Genomic DNA, 19,403 nt, shown 5'->3' with positions numbered 1-19,403 from the left:
ACCAAAGTACTTGTTCAATTGGTCTGCCATTTCTTTGTTCCCCGTTATGACTTCCCCTGATTCTGACTGCAGGGGACCTACATTTGTCTTTACTAACCTTTTTCTCTTTACATATCTATAGAAGCTTTTGCAGTCCGTCTTAATGTTCCCTGCAAGCTTACACTCGTAACAAGCAGCCAATCTGTTACTTCCCATTTAGCATCGCCACCAAAATTTAATTTCACCCTCATCACCTTCAAAAGGGAGGAAATCAGACAAGGATGGGAGGTAATTGGTTGTTAAAGAAGGAATGAAAAAAAATTGTAAAGCTACAAATTTAGCTTTTACTTTTCATCAATACATCGGTGTATAGCTTGATATGTCAACACTGATTCTACAGGTCACCCTTGAGTACCTTACTCAGGTGCCCATGCTTCCCATTTAAGCCCAGACAGTGAACGTCAGCATTCTATTTAGCAATAGGATGCACCACTATTGAGTCCAATCCTGTCCCTGTCCAACATCCACACATGTGCATTTTACAGCGCAGTTCACTGGATAGCACACTGAGGTCCATTATAACACATCTAATGCCACCCCAACTGAAAACAGCTCACTTATAGAGATCAAACTTAGGATCTTTCTTGTCTGTATGACTCAGTTTAACATTGGGAAGTGGTTTCAAAAATACCTCTTCCCCAACAACCCAGGAGAAACTGCAACTTCCTCCCCAATTGCAGAAGAAATAATTTGCTGTATTAATGCAAGAATAAAGTACAACAATGGATAATATTTTTCACATCAAAGAATGAGGAAAAAGTGCAGAAACTGTCTGTGGGAACAATGGTGAATCCATCTGAGAGCATGTTACAAAGTAATTACTTCACTAGAGGACCCTCCAAGCTTTGCCACCTGCCATTTCAACAAGAGTGTGGAGGAAAGTAGGTAGACTGTGGAAACACGGTAACGCGTGATATCCCCACGGCCTTTTACCTGAGGCAAAATGTTCACTCACATGCTCCGCAAAAACACTTTTGTGTGTGTGTGCAGTTCTTTGCAGTTAGTTGAAGTATCAGTAAAACCTGTTCACACAGTTACACGCCAAGGTATTTTATTTAAATTCTCATGATATAATGAGTGTCTAACTCCCACTGCATTTGACAGCAATGAGATGATCCAATGAACCCAAGTAATTTCAATTCCTAAAGTGTATTACTAAACACCTCTCCGACTTTACTTTGACAAAGTATTAAATTATCATACATTTAGAATCATGATAAAGACTGGCTGGAGTTTCCTCAGATTGACAGGTGGTAGAATTTCAATCGGCCCACAACACCGGCAATAACTGGCCAAATTCTACTGGGGCAACCCTCATTATCTATTTGGGCCAGGTTTAGGAAGTGTTGAAACTGCTCCTCATTGAACTTTCACTGCTGGGAGGAAGAAAAATTATGTGGTGCTGCAGTGTTTAAAATACTTGTTAAAGGGACACAGGAACAGGAATAGAAAGAAAGAAAAAGACTTGCATTTATATAGCACCTTTCAAAACCACAGACGTCCCAGAGCACCTTACAAACAATGAAGTACTTTTGAAGTGTAGTCACTGTTGTAATGTAGGAACCAGGCAGCCAATTTGCACACAACAGAGTCCCACAAACAGCAATGTGATAATGACCAGAAAATCTAGTGACTTTGAATAGCCCATTCGGCCCCTCGAACCTGTTCTGCCATTCAATGAAATCATGGCTGATCTGTATCTTAACTCTACATCCCTTAATACCCTTGGCTAGCAAAATCTTTTAATCTCAGATTTAAAATTATGAATTGAATTAGCATCTATTGCTTTTTGTGGGAAAGAGTTACATACTTCTACCACCCTTTGCGTGCAGAAGTGTTTCCCAACTTCTCTCCTGAATGGCCTGACTCTGATTTTAAGGTTATGTCCCCTTGTCCTAGGTGCAGATTTATCTCTGGAGACAACAGTAAAGAGCAGGAATGAGTCTAGACGGAGCTGCCTCAGTGGGATCAGCAGCAGGAAGTGTCCTCAGGTTTTCAGATGCATCAGCTGGAATAAACGGTGTCGTGACTCAGGATCTTTTGAGCTTTTTGCCACAGAAAAGAGTCGATAAAATGAGGGCTGAGATGGTGAGCAGTTAAGATGCTAATGTGCTAGCTTTGATGTTGTTTCTTCATAGACTGCAAAGAATAAGCAACTCATTAGCTTGTCTCACTAGTCAATAAACACTTTACACCCATTTTGCTGGAGGGTTTTTGATCTATTTCTGAGCGTGAACAACCCAAAATAAAGAGAGACACTCACACCGACGTAGGCAGACTGGCTTTTGGGAAACAGGGTGTCTTGCAAGCAGTTGGGCAGAAAAAGATTGTGGGAAAAGTGGGATGCTGGAGAGAGAAATTGGAAAATTCGTTTTAAGGTGACCCACTGAATTGGGGGTAATGTTCCTTATTTTTAATATTATTATGCAAAGACAATTTGTATTGATGAATATAAGTGAATCTGGTCTGTAGGTTCACTGGATGAGAAATAAAGTAGCTTAACAATTCATCACAAGTCTCGTCTCACCAAGTGTTCATTCAGTCTACCTTCAGAGAAATTGAAGAAATCCACGTGTGAACGATATGTGGATCCGGTCCAGATCATACAAGGATTTTACTGTTACATTTTTGAGTTGTGCTTTCGTACAAGTAGATCCAAGGCATTGTCAATCAATTCACATAAAAGTAAGCTGCTCAGACTGTTTAAAAGCACGACTGACAACATTGAACCCGAGCAGGAACAGCTCCTAAGGTCTGAAGCAAGGAATCCTCATGAGAGCGTGGTGTAGACATTAGGTAGTGAGGTGGTTGAAGCAGTCTGTGCAACCTCCATCACCCCAAATACTGCCACACGTTGCAGGAAGAGATTTAACAAGAATGGCCAAAATAAGTAAAGGTATTCACAGCATGTAAGAATGACAGAGGAGTGACTCAAATAAAAACAGAAAATGATGGAAATTTCAGCGGGTCAGGCAGCTTCTGTAGATAAACAGAGTTAACATTTCAGGTCGATGACACTTCGGAGAACTGGCGACTGTTCAAAATGAACAGATTCTTAAGGAGCACCGAAAGGGGGAGGGGAGGAAAGAACAAAAGGAAAGAGGCTAGATTTTCCACTTTTTTTTGCATGCTTAACGCCCACTTAACGCCCATTTTATCGCTGAAATGACGTATAACGCCCAGATATCACCCATTTAGCCACAAAATGGAAACTGACGGGCATTTTTTGGGAACTTATCACCGAGTGTTACTTTCCCCATGTGCTTAATGCCGGGAAAAAATAATACTGCCCTTCCACTTTTTTGGGGCGGAATCATCAGAGCAGCGCGAGTCCGGGGTTGGCGAGAGGCCTATAAAGGCCAGCGGGAGTCGAGCAGTTCGGGCAGTCAGTCGAGGAGGCGGGAGCTCGGAGCAGCGCGAGTCCGGGGTCGGCGAGAGGCGTACCGGTGCAGCTACAGGGAGAAGGCAAAGAAACAAAGGTGACGTCACAGCCTAGGGGGTAAGTGATTGGCTGGTGATTGGTGAGTAGTTTTTCTTTTTCTTCTTATATTGGTCAGTAACTTTTAACATTGTTATTACCAGTTTAAGTGTATCTAAGGGTTAAGTCATGGCAGGAGAGCTCGGTCGGGTGTTATGCTCCTCCTGTACCATGTGGGAACTCAGGGACGCTTCCGGTGTCCCTGACGACTACGTGTGCGGGAAGTGTGTCCACCTCCAGCTCCTGACGGCCCGCGTTGCGGAGTTGGAGCTGAGGGTGGATTCACTCTGGAGCATCCACGATGCTGAGAATGACGTGAGTATCACGTGTAGTGAGTTGGTCTTACCGCAGGGAAAGGGTCCACAGCCAGATAGGGAATGGAAGACCAGCAGGAAGAGTAGAGCAAGGAAGGTAGTGCAGGGGTCCCCTGTGGTCATCCCCCTGCAAAACAGATACACCGCTTTGGGTACTGTTGAGGGGAATGACTCATCAGGGGAGGGCAGCAGCAGCCAAGTTCATGGCACCGTGGCTGGCTCTGCTGCACAGGAGGGCAAGAAAAAGAGTGGGAGAGCAATAGTGATAGGGGATTCAATTGTGAGGGGAATAGATAGGCGTTTCTGCGGCCGCAACCGAAACTCCAGGATGGTATGTTGCCTCCCTGGTGCAAGGGTCAAGGATGTCTCGGAGCGGGTGCAGGACATTCTGAAATGGGAGGGAGAACAGCCAGTTGTCGTGGTGCACATTGGTACCAACGACATAGGCAAAAAAAGGGATGAGGTCCTACGAAACGAATTTAAGGAGCTAGGAGCTAAATTAAAAAGTAGGACCTCAAAAGTAGTAATCTCGGGATTGCTACCAGTGCCACGTGATAGTCAGAGTAGGAATCGCAGGATAGCGCAGATGAATACGTGGCTTGAGCAGTGGTGCAGCAGGGAGGGATTCAAATTCCTGGGGCATTGGGACCGGTTCTGGGGGAGGTGGGACCAGTACAAACCGGACGGTCTGCACCTGGGCAGGACTGGAACCAATGTCCTAGGGGGAGTGTTTGCTAGTGCTGTTGGGGAGGATTTAAACTAATATGGCAGGGGGATGGGAACCAATGCAGGGAGACAGAGGGAAACAAAAAGGAGACAAAAGCAAAAGACAGAAAGGAGATGAGGAAAGGTGGAGGGCAGAGAAACCCAAGGCAAAAAACAAAAAGGGCCACTGTACAGCAAAATTCTAAAAGGACAAAGGGTGTTAATAAAACAAGCCTGAAGGCTTTGTGTCTGAATGCAAGGAGTATCCGCAATAAGGTGGATGAATTAATTGTGCAAATAGATGTTAACAAATATGATGTGATTGGGATTACGGAGACGTGGCTCCAGGATGATCAGGGCTGGGAACTCAACATTCAGGGGTATTCAACATTCAGGAAGGATAGAATAAAAGGAAAAGGAGGTGGGGTAGCATTGCTGGTTAAAGAGGAGATTAATGCAATAGTTAGGAAAGACATTAGCTTGGATGATGTGGAATCTATATGGGTAGAGCTGCAGAACACCAAAGGGCAAAAAACGTTAGTAGGAGTTGTGTACAGACCTCCAAACAGTAATAGGGATGTTGGGGAGGGCATCAAACAGGAAATTAGGGGTGCATGCAATAAAGGTGTAGCAGTTATAATGGGTGACTTTAATATGCACATAGATTGGGCTAGCCAAACTGGAAGCAATACGGTGGAGGAGGATTTCCTGGAGTGCATAAGGGATGGTTTTCTAGACCAATATGTTGAGGAACCAACTAGGGGGGAGGCCATCTTAGACTGGGTGTTGTGTAATGAGAGAGGATTAATTAGCAATCTCATTGTGCGAGGCCCCTTGGGGAAGAGTGACCATAATATGGTGGAATTCTGCATTAGGATGGAGAATGAAACAGTAATTTCAGAGACCATGGTCCAGAACTTAAAGAAGGGTAACTTTGAAGGTATGAGGCGTGAATTGGCTAGGATAGATTGGCGAATGATACTTAGGGGGTTGACTGTGGATGGGCAATGGCAGACATTTAGAGACCGCATGGATGAAGTACAACAATTGTACATTCCTGTCTGGCGTAAAAATAAAAAGGGGAAGGTGGCTCAACCGTGGCTATCTAGGGAAATCAGGGATAGTATTAAAGCCAAGGAAGTGGCATACAAATTGGCCAGAAATAGCAGCGAACCTGGGGACTGGGAGAAATTTAGAACTCAGCAGAGGAGGACAAAGGGTTTGATTAGGACAGGGAAAATGGAGTACGAGAAGAAGCTTGCAGGGAACATTAAGGCGGATTGCAAAAGTTTCTATAGGTATGTAAAGAGAAAAAGGTTGGTGAAGACAAACGTAGGTCCACTGCAGTCAGAATCAGGGGAAGTCATAACGGGGAACAAAGAAATGGCGGACCAATTGAACAAGTACTTTGGTTCGGTATTCACTAAGGAGGATACAAACAACCTTCCGGATATAAAAGGGGTCAGAGGGTCTAGTAAGGAGGGGGAACTGAGGGAAATCTTTATTAGTCGGGAAATTGTTTTGGGGAAATTGATGGGATTGAAGGCCGATAAATCCCCAGGGCCTGATGGATTGCATCCTAGAGTACTTAAGGAGGTGGCCTTGGAAATAGCGGATGCATTGACAGTCATTTTCCAACATTCCATTGACTCTGGATCAGTTCCTATGGAGTGGAGGGTAGCCAATGTAACCCCACTTTTTAAAAAAGGAGGGAGAGAGAAAACAGGGAATTATAGACCGGTCAGCCTGACCTCAGTAGTGGGTAAAATGATGGAATCAATTATTAAGGATGTCATAGCAGTGCATCTGGAAAATGGTGACATGATAGGTCCAAGTCAGCATGGATTTGTGAAAGGGAAATCATGCTTGACAAATCTTCTGGAATTTTTTGAGGATGTTTCCAGTAAAGTGGACAAAGGAGAACCAGTTGATGTGGTATATTTGGACTTTCAGAAGGCTTTCGACAAGGTCCCACACAAGAGATTAATGTGCAAAGTTAAAGCACATGGGATTGGGGGTAGTGTGCTGATGTGGATTGAGAACTGGTTGTCAGACAGGAAGCAAAGAGTAGGAGTAAACGGGTACTTTTCAGAATGGCAGGCAGTGACTAGTGGAGTGCCGCAAGGTTCTGTGCTGGGGCCCCAGCTGTTTACATTGTACATTAATGATTTAGACGAGGGGATTAAATGCAGTATCTCCAAATTTGCAGATGATACTAAGTTGGGTGGCAGTGTGAGCTGCGAGGAGGATGCCATTAGGCTGCAGAGTGACTTGGATAGGTTAGGTGAGTGGGCAAATGCATGGCAGATGAAGTATAATGTGGATAAATGTGAGGTTATCCACTTTGGTGGTAAAAACAGAGAGACAGACTATTATCTGAATGGTGACAGATTAGGAAAAGGGAAGGTGCAACGAGACCTGGGTGTCATGGTACATCAGTCATTGAAGGTTGGCATGCAGGTACAGCAGGCGGTTAAGAAAGCAAATGGCATGTTGGCCTTCATAGCGAGGGGATTTGAATACAGGGGCAGGGAGGTGTTGCTACAGTTGTACAGGGCCTTGGTGAGGCCACACCTGGAGTATTGTGTACAGTTTTGGTCTCCTAACTTGAGGAAGGACATTCTTGCTATTGAGGGAGTGCAGCGAAGGTTCACCAGACTGATTCCCGGGATGGCGGGACTGACCTATCAAGAAAGATTGGATCAACTGGGCTTGTATTCACTGGAGTTCAGAAGAATGAGAGGGGATCTCATAGAAACGTTTAAAATTCTGACGGGTTTAGACAGGTTAGATGCAGAAAGAATGTTCCCAATGTTGGGGAAGTCCAGAACCAGGGGTCACAGTCTGAGGATAAGGGGTAAGCCATTTAGGACCGAGATGAGGAGAAACTTCTTCACCCAGAGAGTGGTGAACCTGTGGAATTCTCTACCACAGAAAGTAGTTGAGGCCAATTCACTAAATATATTCAAAAGGGAGTTAGATGAAGTCCTTACTACTCGGGGGATCAAGGGTTATGGCGAGAAAGCAGGAAGGGGGTACTGAAGTTGCATGTTCAGCCATGAACTCATTGAATGGCGGTGCAGGCTAGAAGGGCTGAATGGCCTACTCCTGCACCTATTTTCTATGTTTCTCTGTTTCTATCAATGGCCTTAATATCGCCCGGCGTTACTTTCCACACAGAATTAATGCCGAGATTCAATAATACCGCCCGCCCATTTTTTTTTTTGTCGTAAAGACCACATTTGGCGAAACTAACGCCCAGGAGATCGGCCACCGTCACTTTCACCACCTCGCACACATATCGCCCACAATATCTCTCGCCCAAAAAACCGCCCAGAAAAAGTGGAACTGTTCTGAACTAAAGCCAGCGGTGTGGCTGCCATTTTTTAAATCGCAGATTGCTTCATTCAAAAGGCTGCTTCAACTTCGGAGGGGTTTGCATTGACTCTGGAGTTCTTCTCAGGTGAAGTGACCATCTCAACAGACATATTTTCAGACTCTGGATTATTGGGGGTTTACTCTAGGTGTATTTTAGTGAGGAAATTATTGCTTCTGATCAATCACTGTTATACTTTCATTGCAATGGGGCCAGCCATTTCTCAGCCTGCATCGATTAATACGCAGATACTGCAGAGTGCAGATGGCTCAATGTCTGATGCACATCATTATGTCCCCAATTTAAGACGTGCGAGAATGAGGAGGAGGGCCAGACCACACACACCCCGCACGTACAGGGAAAAGAGGTTTACCTCGACGTCTCCGACCGCACTGCCTTCGGAGACTGCGCTTCCACAAGGTGGTGATCAATGAAATATGTGAGTTCATCGGGTCACATGGACATCAGTGTCGGTCGAGGTCGAGGCCAAGGTCACCGCGGCACTGTCTTTCTACGCATCCGGTTCCTTTCGGGCCTCTACAGTCGAGATTTGCCCTCTGTCTCACCATGCAACCCATCGCTGCATCAGACAGGTCACGGAGGCCCTGTACGCGGGAAGGATGGACGTTTATCAGCTTCCCCATGACCACAGAGGCTCAGACAGACAGGGCTGGAGCATTCTACAACATTGCTAAGTTCCCCAGGGTGCAGGGAGCTATACAGTGCACTCACATCATCATGCAGCCACCTTCTCAGGACCCAGAGCATTTTCGTAACAGAAAAGGATTTCACTCCCTGAAGGTCCAACTAGTTGTTGACCACAACCAGATAATACTGGCAGTGAATGCCAAATGTCTGGGCACCTTCGATGAGGCTCACATCCTGTGTGAGAGCGCTTTCTCTGACATCTTTAAGAATATCCTGCATGGGTACAGGAGCGGGGATGCTGAGGGGGCAACATTTTCTGATGCAGAAGCAGGATCTTGATCCTTGCTCTCATCTGTCGTTCGCAGTGGTGGTGTGGAACCTAGGGGTGGAGTGCTGTGCTCTGGGACCACTGGGAGACCTGTGCCAGCAGTGTTCCTGGCTATCACATCTAGGGCCTCCGCCATCCGCGGAATGTACTCAGTCATGATGGCCAGCTGTCGGGATATGCCCCCCAGTGCTTCGATGGGCTGGTCACTAATGTCTACAGTCCTGCTGGACAACTGTACCATCTCTCCACTCTCATGTGGCGCTCGTGGAACAGACCTGTCGCGTCCACGAGGCCTCCACGGGGTCGGCGCCGTCCTGGGGGCAAATGGGCTGCCCTGTGACGAGATGCTTGGAGCCGGAACCTCCAGAGTAGAGGCGGGAATGACCAGAGGACCACTAGATGGCCTTGGGGTGGAATGGCTTCTGGAGCGTGGCGATGCAGGTTCCTTGAAGTCCATGCTCTCATCCGTGGAGAACAGACCCAGCGGATTAACGGGCAAGAATCGGAGCTCCTCAGCAGCAGATGTAGGATCGTCCGGAGAGTCGGGCCCCGCGCCCCCGCCTTTTGGCCTTTGTGGTCTTGCCTGGGGCCGCGCTGCTGGCTGAGCTGCAAAACACAAATTAGATTATTAGAGGAGAAGGGGGTGCTAGGGTTACAAGGTAAGTCCAGCGCTACACACAGCATATGCACGACAAAAGCACCACCATTCTCAAAATCATCGCAGACATCATATTTCATGACCATCAACACATTTGCATTGCAATGATTTTCATTAGGCCAACATTATTTCCAACGCAATTTTAGAAATCATCTATCATATGATTGTTCAGATATGAGTGGGTGTGGCATCTATTGACTTTACATCACCCAATGGTGTAAGCTTTACTCACGTGGCATCACTTCAGGGTCTGCAGATGCTTCTGTGTCCAGGTGTGCTTCCCCATGAGTGCAAGCACCCGCTCCTCCATCTCAGTGATGTCACGGGGGACTGGTGGCCCCACACCCGTTCGCTTCTGCATGGACCTCATCGTCGATAGCTTCTTCTGTAAAAGGTGACAGGACGACATGGCATGAGATCATTGCGTGATATCATTGCTAGGTACTGTCACAGAGACTGATACAACACATAACCGACAGATGTAATCATGATTATTATGATAATTATCATTCTTTACCTAAAGACATTCCCGGTAAAAGTGAAAGACTTCACATCTGCTGATAGTCACTCATGACTGTTACAAATCAAATTATATAAATGCATAAGTACATGTAAATAAATGTAATACTTACTCTTACGGATCCCACAAGGTCGTTCCATCGTTTGCGGCATTGGTTGCCCTCATGAACCTCGTTGGTCGCCGACGAGACCACCTCTGCTATCTCGGTCCATATCTTCTGGTAGGCCTTTGGGGTGGACATCCCACGCCCTCCCTGAGTCAAATCACCCCAGCGTAACTCGACCTCCTGCAGGAGGGAGGCATTTGCCTCGTCCGAGAACCTCCTGGCTCTTTTGCGCCCTCCAACGTACTCCTCTCCCACCTCACTGCTCTCTCCAGCATCAGTCTCCACAGCGTGCTGTGATGCCTCCTCCTCTCCCTCCATTATAGGCCAAATTCGGGCAAATATGTGGCTGGTAACAGCTAATTTTTGTTTCCTTATTTGCTGTGAAGTGCCCTCCTTCCTCCCAAAGCAGCCACACCACACCCAGACACGTTTCAGTCCCTCTCAGCTCACACTCTCTCTGTCTCCTCTTCTGCGCATGTCATGATGACCCTTGACCTCCTGAATCGCGGGAATCGAATGTTGCCATGCTGTTGCTAAGGACGGCGACACTTTACGGCAGAAGATCAACGAGATTTAACGCTTCCGCCCATTTCATATCGCTCGCGGTAATGCCCATTTTAAAAAATGTAGACTAGGTACTTTGAGAATGGGCGAGAAGCCGGCAATCTGAAAACTCTTTTTTACCACCCACGCTGGAAATAACGCACATTTTTGGGCGTTAAGCACAAAAGTGTCAAATCTAGCCCCTTCAAGGACTGTGATAGGGTGGAAGACAGGAGAGATTAAAGTGACAAAAGGGACGATGGCCCAACTTGAGATGGTAATGGCATAAGTTAGAAAAAGGTTAGTCTAGATGGGACATGAATGGCAAAATAATTACCAGCTGCTATGGGAAAGAGAGAGAAAAAAATTACATAAGATTGGCGGGGGGGTTAAGAAAAGGAGCAAAATATGGGCAGAGGTTATGGTCTCAAATTGTTGAACGCGATGTTGAGTCGAAAAGGGGAGGGCACAACCAGCTGAAGGAAGGATTTTTTTGCCTCTTTTGTTTTATTGAAAGCAGTCAGAAATAATGCTGCCTCCTTTCTCTGACTGTAGGCTGATTTTCCTCTTGTACCACCCGAACAGCTCCTCGGCGGTGACACCCCCATCCCCCCGCCCCCCTTTCTGACATTCCGAACTCCGGTAATACCCGAACCTGAGCTCAGGTGTTTCTGGATTTGTGACGTCAGAAAGATGATCGAAAGTCCAGAAAAGCCCGGAATCCAGAACGGCCTTGGTCCCAAGGGTTCCGGATTCTCAATGCTGCATCTGTACTAATTACTTTTAGTTCTTCATTCTCGCTAGACCCTTGGTTCTCCACTATTTCTGGAAGGTTTTTCGTATCTTCTTCCGTGAAGGCAGACACAAAGTATTTTTTAAATTTCTCTGCCATTTCCTTATTCCGCATTATAATTTTTCCTGTTTCAGCCTGTAGGGGACCCACATTTACTTTTGCTAATATTTTCCTTTTTATGTACCTATTATATATGTAAACCTGTAAATACCTTGCGTAATCACCAGAGGGCTCATCCCCTGGAGTCCCAAGGGATCCCACAATCCCTTGGGAGCATCTTACTTAAGGAGGCCTCAAAGGCTGGAGAGGCACTCTGGAGAACTGTAATAAAAGACTAAGGTCACACTTTACTTTGAGCTCACAGTATCTGGTCAGACTCTTTATTCATATATAACTGGCGATGAGATACAGATGACAAACTCAACGATGCAGAGAACAGTGGGCATCCTGGAGAAATTTTCGGAGAGAGATGATTAGGAAACCTTTGTGGAGCGACTCGACCAATACTTCGTGGCCAACGAGCTGGAAGGAGAAGCGAACGCAGCCAAACGAAGGGAGATTCTCCTCACCATTTGCGGGGCATCAACGTATGGCCAGATGAAAAATCTGCTTGCTCCAGCGAAAACCACAGAGAAATTGTACTATGATTTGTGCACTTCCATGGGTAGTTGCCCTCCCTGAGGCACCGATCAGACCAGCCACTCTTTCCTCGATGTCTGTCAGAGGCATGGTTCTGGGTGGGCTGCCGCCTGTCCGTCGCTGCTCCCGGCGGTTGTGGGACATCTTTCCCTGCAAAGATGACAAGGGGAATGATTACCAGAAGCGCTTCTGCTCTTGTGGCACACACAGATAGCCACCAAAGCACTTATACCATACTGTGTGCATTTAATACAGTCCTCTGTTTAATGGCCCTGGAAGTTGCACATGCTTCATGAGGAAGATATCGAAGTGCAGAAACATCTTTTAAGATCTCATAAAGAATGTGTAACGACCATTCATGGCAAAGAAGGTGCAACACTAAGCTTGCCTATACCAACATTTGTCAGATTTATAATTTAAGTAATCAAGGAGTGCATCAATAAAAATATTACTTACTCTGCAATGGTCATTGAACCTCTTGTGGCATTGGGTGTGGGTCCTTCTGATGTCGTCCACGAAAGATACCTCCTTAGAAATGCTGGTCCAAAGACGTCTAAGAACCGCTGGGAGGGATTTACTTGCACCCCTCCTATTTAAACCCCCCCATCTCCTCTCCACAACTGTGATAAGGGCCTCGTTCGTCTCATTACTGAATTTTTTCGTTCTCTGCCTGCTCCCACCTCCTTCTTCCATCATGCCTGCTATCTGAAATGTCTGATTCAGCCCTGGATATACAGCGCATGCACGGGCATTCTCTGACAGGTGATCAGAAGCAGGGGAAGAAGAAAAAAAATGTCCAGAAAAAAAACGGAGAAAAAAAAATTTGCGCATGCGCAGAAGGTCCTTTTTTTTTAGATCGCAAATTTCGGGCTCCGGCGCACACATTCAGTTGTGCAATGCTGGATTTATCGCTATCGCTATCATTTGGTGAATTTTGCTAGGTGCGGCGACGATGGTATCCTGGTGGTAAATTTAAAAAATTCTGCCGCGATTATCGCCCAAAAACGGGCGAAATCGCTAAAACCCGAATTTCTAACCCTTGGTGTCAGCCTTCTCCCAGGCTCCTTCCGCTTTGCAAGATTTTTGTACTTCCATTTTAAACTGCTTCCTCAGCTATTCATCTGTTCACTGTGTCTTGTAACTGTCTTTAATTTATTTGATTTTTCCCATGCTGCCTCCTATTTTCTCATTCTAATATCATTTCTGCCATTTAATCATCCCCTGTTTCCCACTTAGCAGGTCATTCTATTTTTGTGTGGCATGTCTGTGTGTGTCCCTTCTCTTTGTTCCATTGCTTTTTAAAAAGTTAATCATCTGTAATATCCTCCAGTTCTCTTTGTAATGTCCACACCTGAAACATCAACTTGCTGTTCTCCTTGCAGATGTTGTCTGGCCTGCTGAGTGTTTCCAGCATTTTCTGTTTGTGTTGCAGTTAAATCTTATTGTGAATTACTTCCATCTTTTTTATAATTTACACATGTGCTCCCTTGTGTTCAGTGTGTCTAATATATCCAATCTGTACAAATTCTTCCCCCCCCACCTCCACCCCCCATTGCTTATGCTCCATTCTCTACAGTTTATTTTGGTTCAACCCCATTCTACATTTGCTGAAACTTTCTGGTATCTCTTGTGTTATATATGTGGACTTGTATTTACTCTGTACAGCTACCAGAGGGCTCATCATCTGGAGTCCCAAGGAATCCCATAATCCCTTGGGAGCACGATATTTAAGGAGGCTTCACAATTGGAGAGGCACTCTGGAGACCTGCAATAAAAGACTACGGTCACACTTTACTTCGAGCTCACAGTGTTCAGTCTGACTCTTTCTCCATACACGACAACTGGCGACGAGATACAGATAATGAACCCAAAGATGCAGAAAACAGTGGGCATCCTGGAGAAATTTTCGGAGGGAGATGATTGGGAAACTTTTGTGGAGCGATTCGACCAATACTTCGTGGCCAACGATCGAGATGGGGAAGAGAGCGCTGCCAAACGAAGGGCGATCCTCCTCACCGTCTTTGGGGCACCAACGTATGGCCTCATGAAGAATCTGCTCACTCCAGCGAAACCCACAGAGAAATCGTATGATGATTTATGCACACTGGTCCGAGAACATTTGAACCTGAAAGAAAGCGTTCTGATGGCGAGGTACCAGTTCTACACCTACAAAAGGTCTGAAGGCCAAGAAGTGGCCTTGCAGGACATTGCGAATTTGAAGGACATTTGGAGCACATGCTCAGAGACTTTTTCGTACTTGGCATTGGCCACGAAACTATACTTCACAAACTTTTGACTGTAGAGACCCCAACCTTGAGTAATGCCATAGTGATAGCCCAGGCATTCATTGCCACCAGTGACAATATGAAGCAAATCTCTCAGCACACAAGTGCTGCTACAAGTACTGTGAATCAAGTGATGTTGTTTTTGAATCATAACATACAGGGCAGGTCGCACATATCTGCAGCTGCACATCCGCAGATGACTCAGAGTCCACCATCAAGGGTGATGAATGCAAGGCCATTAACACCTTGTTGGCGCTGCGAGGGTGATCATTGTTTCCATTCATGCCGATTCAAAGAGTACGTTTGCAAGGGCTGTGGAACAATGAGACACCTCCAACGAGTATGCAGGCTAGCTGCAAAGCCTGTTAAACCTGCAAACCACCATGTTGCAGAGGAAGACAGATCCACGGAGTATCATGGCGAACCAGAGCCTCAGAAAGAGGAGGCAGAGGTACGTGGGGTGCACACAGTCACCACGAATTGTCCCCCGATAATGCTGAATGTTGAACTAAATGGACTCCCGGTGTCAATGGAGCTGGACATGGGCGCAAGCCAGTCCATCATGGGCAAAAAGACTTTCGAAAGGTTGTGGTGCAACAAGGCCTCAAGGCCAGTCTTAACTCCAGTTCGCATGAAACTAAGAACTTTACACTAAAGAACTGATTCCTGTAATCGGCAGTGCTACCGTAAAGGTCTCCTATGATGGAGCGGTGCACAAGCTACCACTCTGGGTGGTACCAGGCGATGGTCCCACGCTGCTCGGCAGGAGCTGGCTGGGAAAGATATGCTGAACTGGGACGACATCCGAGTGCTATTGGCCGCTGACGACACTTCGTGTGCCCAGGTCTTAAACAAATTTCCTTTGCTGTTTGAACCAGGCATTGGGAAATTCCAAGGAGCAAAAGTGCAGATCCACCTAATTCCGGGGGCGCGACCCATCCATCACAAGGCGAAAGCAGTACCGTGCATGATGAGAGAAAGGGTAGAGATCAAGCTAAACCAAAGAGAGGGCATCATTTCACCGATCGAGTTCAGCGAGTGGGCCAGTCCTATTGTCCTAGTCCTCAAGGGAGACGGCACCGTCAGAATCTGTGGCGATCACAAAGTAACTATTAATCGTTTCTCCCTGCAGGACCAATACCCACTACCAAAGGCCGACGACCTCTTTGCAAAGCTGGATTTGACTTCAGCCTACATGACGCAGGAACTGGAGGAATCATCGAAGGCCCTCACCTGCATCAACACGCACAAAGATCTTTTTATTGATAATAGATGCCCATTTGGAATCCGATCAGCGGTGGCGATATTCCAGAGAAATATGGAAAGTTTACTGAAGTCGGTCCCGCACACCGTGGTCTTCCAGGACGACATCTTGGTCACAGGTCAGAACACAGTCGAGTACCTGCAGAACCTGGAGGAGGTTCTTAGTCGACTCAACCGCGTGGGGCTCAGGTTAAAACACTCTAAGTGCGTTTTCCTGGTGCCTGCAGTGGAGTTCTTGGGAAGGAGGATTGCGGCGGATGGCATCAGGCCCACCAACGCGAAGACGGAGGCAATTGAGAAAGCACCGAGGCCACAGAATGTGACGGAGCTGCGGTCGTTTCTGAGACTTTTGAACTACTTTGATAACTTCTTACCGGGTCTCAGCACACTGTTAGAACCACTGCATGTCTTACTATGAAAAGGGGGCGAATGGGTTTGGGGCAAAAGCCAAGAAAATGCCTTTGTAAAAGCGAGAAAATTGTTATGCTCAAACAAATTGCTTGTGTTGTATGATCCATGTAAGCGTTTGGTACTAGCATGTGATGCGTTGTCATATGGCGTCGGGTGTGTATTGCAACAAGCTAATGATTTTGGGAAACTGCAACCGGTTGCTTATGCATCCAGGATTTTGTTTAAGGCTGGGAGAGCCTACAGCATGATTGAAAAAGAAGCTTTAGCATGTGTCTATGGGGTAAAGAAAATGCATCAATACCCGTTTGGGCTAAAATTTGAATTGGAAACTGACCATAAGCCACTTATATCCCTGTTTCCCGAGAGTAAAGGGATAAATACCAACGCATCGGCCCGCATCCAGAGAAGGGCGCTCACATCTGCATACAATTACGCCATCCGCCACAGACCAGGCACAGAAAACTGCGCCGATGCTCTCAGTAAGCTGCCATTGCCCACCTCGGGGCTGGAAATGGCACAGCCCGCAGATCTAGCCATGGTTATGGAAGCATTTGAGAGTGAGCAATCACCCGTCACTGCCCGGCAAATCAAAACCTGGACAAGCCAGGACCTCTTATTATCTCTAGTCAAAAGCTGTGTGCTTCACGGGAGCTGGTCCAGTGTCCCAGTGGAAATGCAGGAAGAGATAAAGCCGTTCCAGCGGCACAAAGATGAAATGTCTATACAGGCAGACTGCCTTCTGTGGGGAAATCGAGTAGTGGTCCCCAAGAAGGACAGAAACACCTTCATCAATGACCTCCACAGTACCCACCCAGGCATCATAATTGTGGTGTATGTAGCACACAAATCACTGACTCCACACGGTCTGGTGTAAGTCTAACTGCTGTGACCTTCGTCCTTTATTGTTCAGCTCCAAAGTGCCTCCCAGGTGTGGTGGACAGCCTTATATAGCCCTTGTTACAGGTACTACCAGGGTTTCCCACCGCAGCGCCCTCTGTGGTGTGGCATAGTACTTACAATACATTTAAGGTACTGGGACGATACACACATCATTACATAACATCACTTCCCCCTCCCCCCCCACCTGGACGCAGGACAACAATACACACATCATTACATAACATCACACTTGTCCAACGGAAGGCAGGTGGGCATAGACAGTGCGTTAGTATGGTACATATTATCTGGTACATTAACTGGTTATTGACTGGTAGCGGACTCTTGATTTCCTTGTTAACCGTTATCATTAATTGTACTTCATCCATTATTTTACACAAATACAGTGGCCATTCAGCATGAAAAAAGTAATTCTTATTATAAATTCACTATCTCACATTAACATAGCTCATTTTAGACTCGCTCTGCCAAACAGAAGTCCTTTGCGGGGACCATCTCTTTGTAAGGCCCTTTTAGGACTCCCGGGTGCATTTCCTCTTTAAGGCGCCATCTTTGATGCAGGAGGATTCCACGAGGCTTCTCCTTGGGCGCCGCCATCTTTGATGCTCTGCAGCTCCGACACGATGCTGCCGCCATCTGCTTCTCCGCCGCTCCGAATGCCCTCCACCACCGCAGCCTCCGCTCCCCTCCGCTGCCACCTGACTTGCCGCCTCTCCTACGGCTGTCGTGGCCTCTCCAGCGGCCGCATTTGCCGCGTCCCCCGCGGCCTCCGTAGTGGCCTCCCCTGCGGCTGCCGCCACCCGACGCTACCAGCTGCTCGGCGGGGCCTCTTCCTCTGCGGGGCCCTTCCGAACCGCCGGCCCCTGGATCTCTCAGCACCCCGCCCGCAGCGCCCCGCCCCGCCGGCTCACTCCCCCCCCCCCCCACTAGGCCCCTCTGTGCAGGGCTGCTTGCCTGTGGGGGCTGGGGCTGCAGGGTCTCTGTGTGTAAGGCCCGGGCCTGGGACTTGCCTGTGGGTGGATTGAGGCTGCAGCTCCAGCTCGGTCGGCACTGCTCTCTGGGGACCCGGGGCACGGCAGCACCCCGGGGAGCAGCAGCCTGTGGAGGAATGAAATCTTCCCAGCTCCCACGGACCGTCCCCATCCACCTCCAGCTGAGGAGTGTCGGCCCATCGCCTGCAACGACTCACAAAGGTAAAGCGTGCGTCTCGTCCCCGTGGGATACCTGCACCATCGCTCTGCCAAGAACAGGTATCAGTTCCCTGGTGTAAGTACGCAGTTTCGCCGTGACCGGGACCAGCTTGGGTCGTGCAGCTGGGTTAATCCACAGTTTATCAAAAGTTCTCCGACTCATCAACGACGGACCCGAGCCCGTGTCCACTTCCATACTCACTGGGACTCCGTTGATTTTTACTTCACTTATCACTGGGGGCGAATCGTCGGTGCACATATACAGTCCAAGCACTTCATCTTCTTCTGCCTGCTCCTCACTGAACAGTGGATCATCCCCCATCTCCTCAGCCACACGGTGAGTCCGATTTCTTTTACACATACGCTGAAGGTGGCCTTTAACATGGCAGGTATTGCACGTGTACTCCGCAAACCTGCACCGGTGAGCCCCATGGCTTCCTCCACAGCGCCAGCATGGTGCTGCTTGATTGGCCCCCCTCGGCGGACTCTGAGCTCCAGGATCCCGAGGTCCGTGCTCTCTGCCCCGGGCAGGGCCACGTTCTGCAGTTTTGTCCGTGGTGGGCGCTACCCTGTGGACAGTGCCTGCCAGGTTTGAGACTGTGTGGATCATTTGCTTGGTGCTGCAAGTCAAGGTCATATATGCCCGGCTGATGGCGATGGCATTTGTCAGAGTGACTGTGGGTTCCGTGGCCAGCAGCTTGTGAAGGAGGCCCTCAAGGCCAATCCCGATAACGAAAACGTCCCGCAAAGCCTCGTCAAGGTGTGCCCCAAAATCACACGGCGCCGCGAGTCTCCTGAGGTCTGCAGCATATTTGGTGACATCCTGGCCCTCAGGTCTGCAATGATGGTAAAATTTGTATCTGGCCGTGAGGATGCTCTCCTTTGGTTTCAACTGGTCACGAATGAGTTCAGTCAACTCCTCGTATGACTTGTCCCTGGCGCTCCCAGGTGCCAGCAAATTCCTGACGAGACAGTAAACCTCATCTCCAAAACTGGAGAGCAATATCGTCTTACGCTTATCTCTCATTGCTTCCGTGTCCTCCGTCAGGTCGTTTGCTGTGAAGTAGTACTCAAGCCTTTCCGTGAAGGCCTCCCAATCATTGCCCACGGTAAAATCCTTTAGCGAGCCCAGAGTAGCCATGGTTGCATGGAGTTCGTCCGCTTCCTTGTCGTCAATGTGGTGTATGTAGCACACAAATCACTGACTCCA

General features: G+C 47.7%; 1 long non-coding RNA gene across 2 annotated transcripts in view; it reads right to left on the bottom strand.

Annotated features, from left to right (window-relative positions):
* The window catches only part of LOC139278286 (uncharacterized), a 111,920-nt gene that overhangs the window by 87,367 nt on the left and 5,150 nt on the right, over positions 1-19,403 (bottom strand). The gene's annotated exons all lie outside the window — the stretch shown is intronic.

Source organism: Pristiophorus japonicus, chromosome 13 (genome assembly GCF_044704955.1).
Source record: "Pristiophorus japonicus isolate sPriJap1 chromosome 13, sPriJap1.hap1, whole genome shotgun sequence".
Classification (NCBI taxonomy): Eukaryota; Metazoa; Chordata; class Chondrichthyes; family Pristiophoridae; genus Pristiophorus; species Pristiophorus japonicus.
The sequence above is the reverse complement of the archived record's forward strand: the minus strand, read 5'-3'. Positions and strand labels throughout refer to the sequence as shown.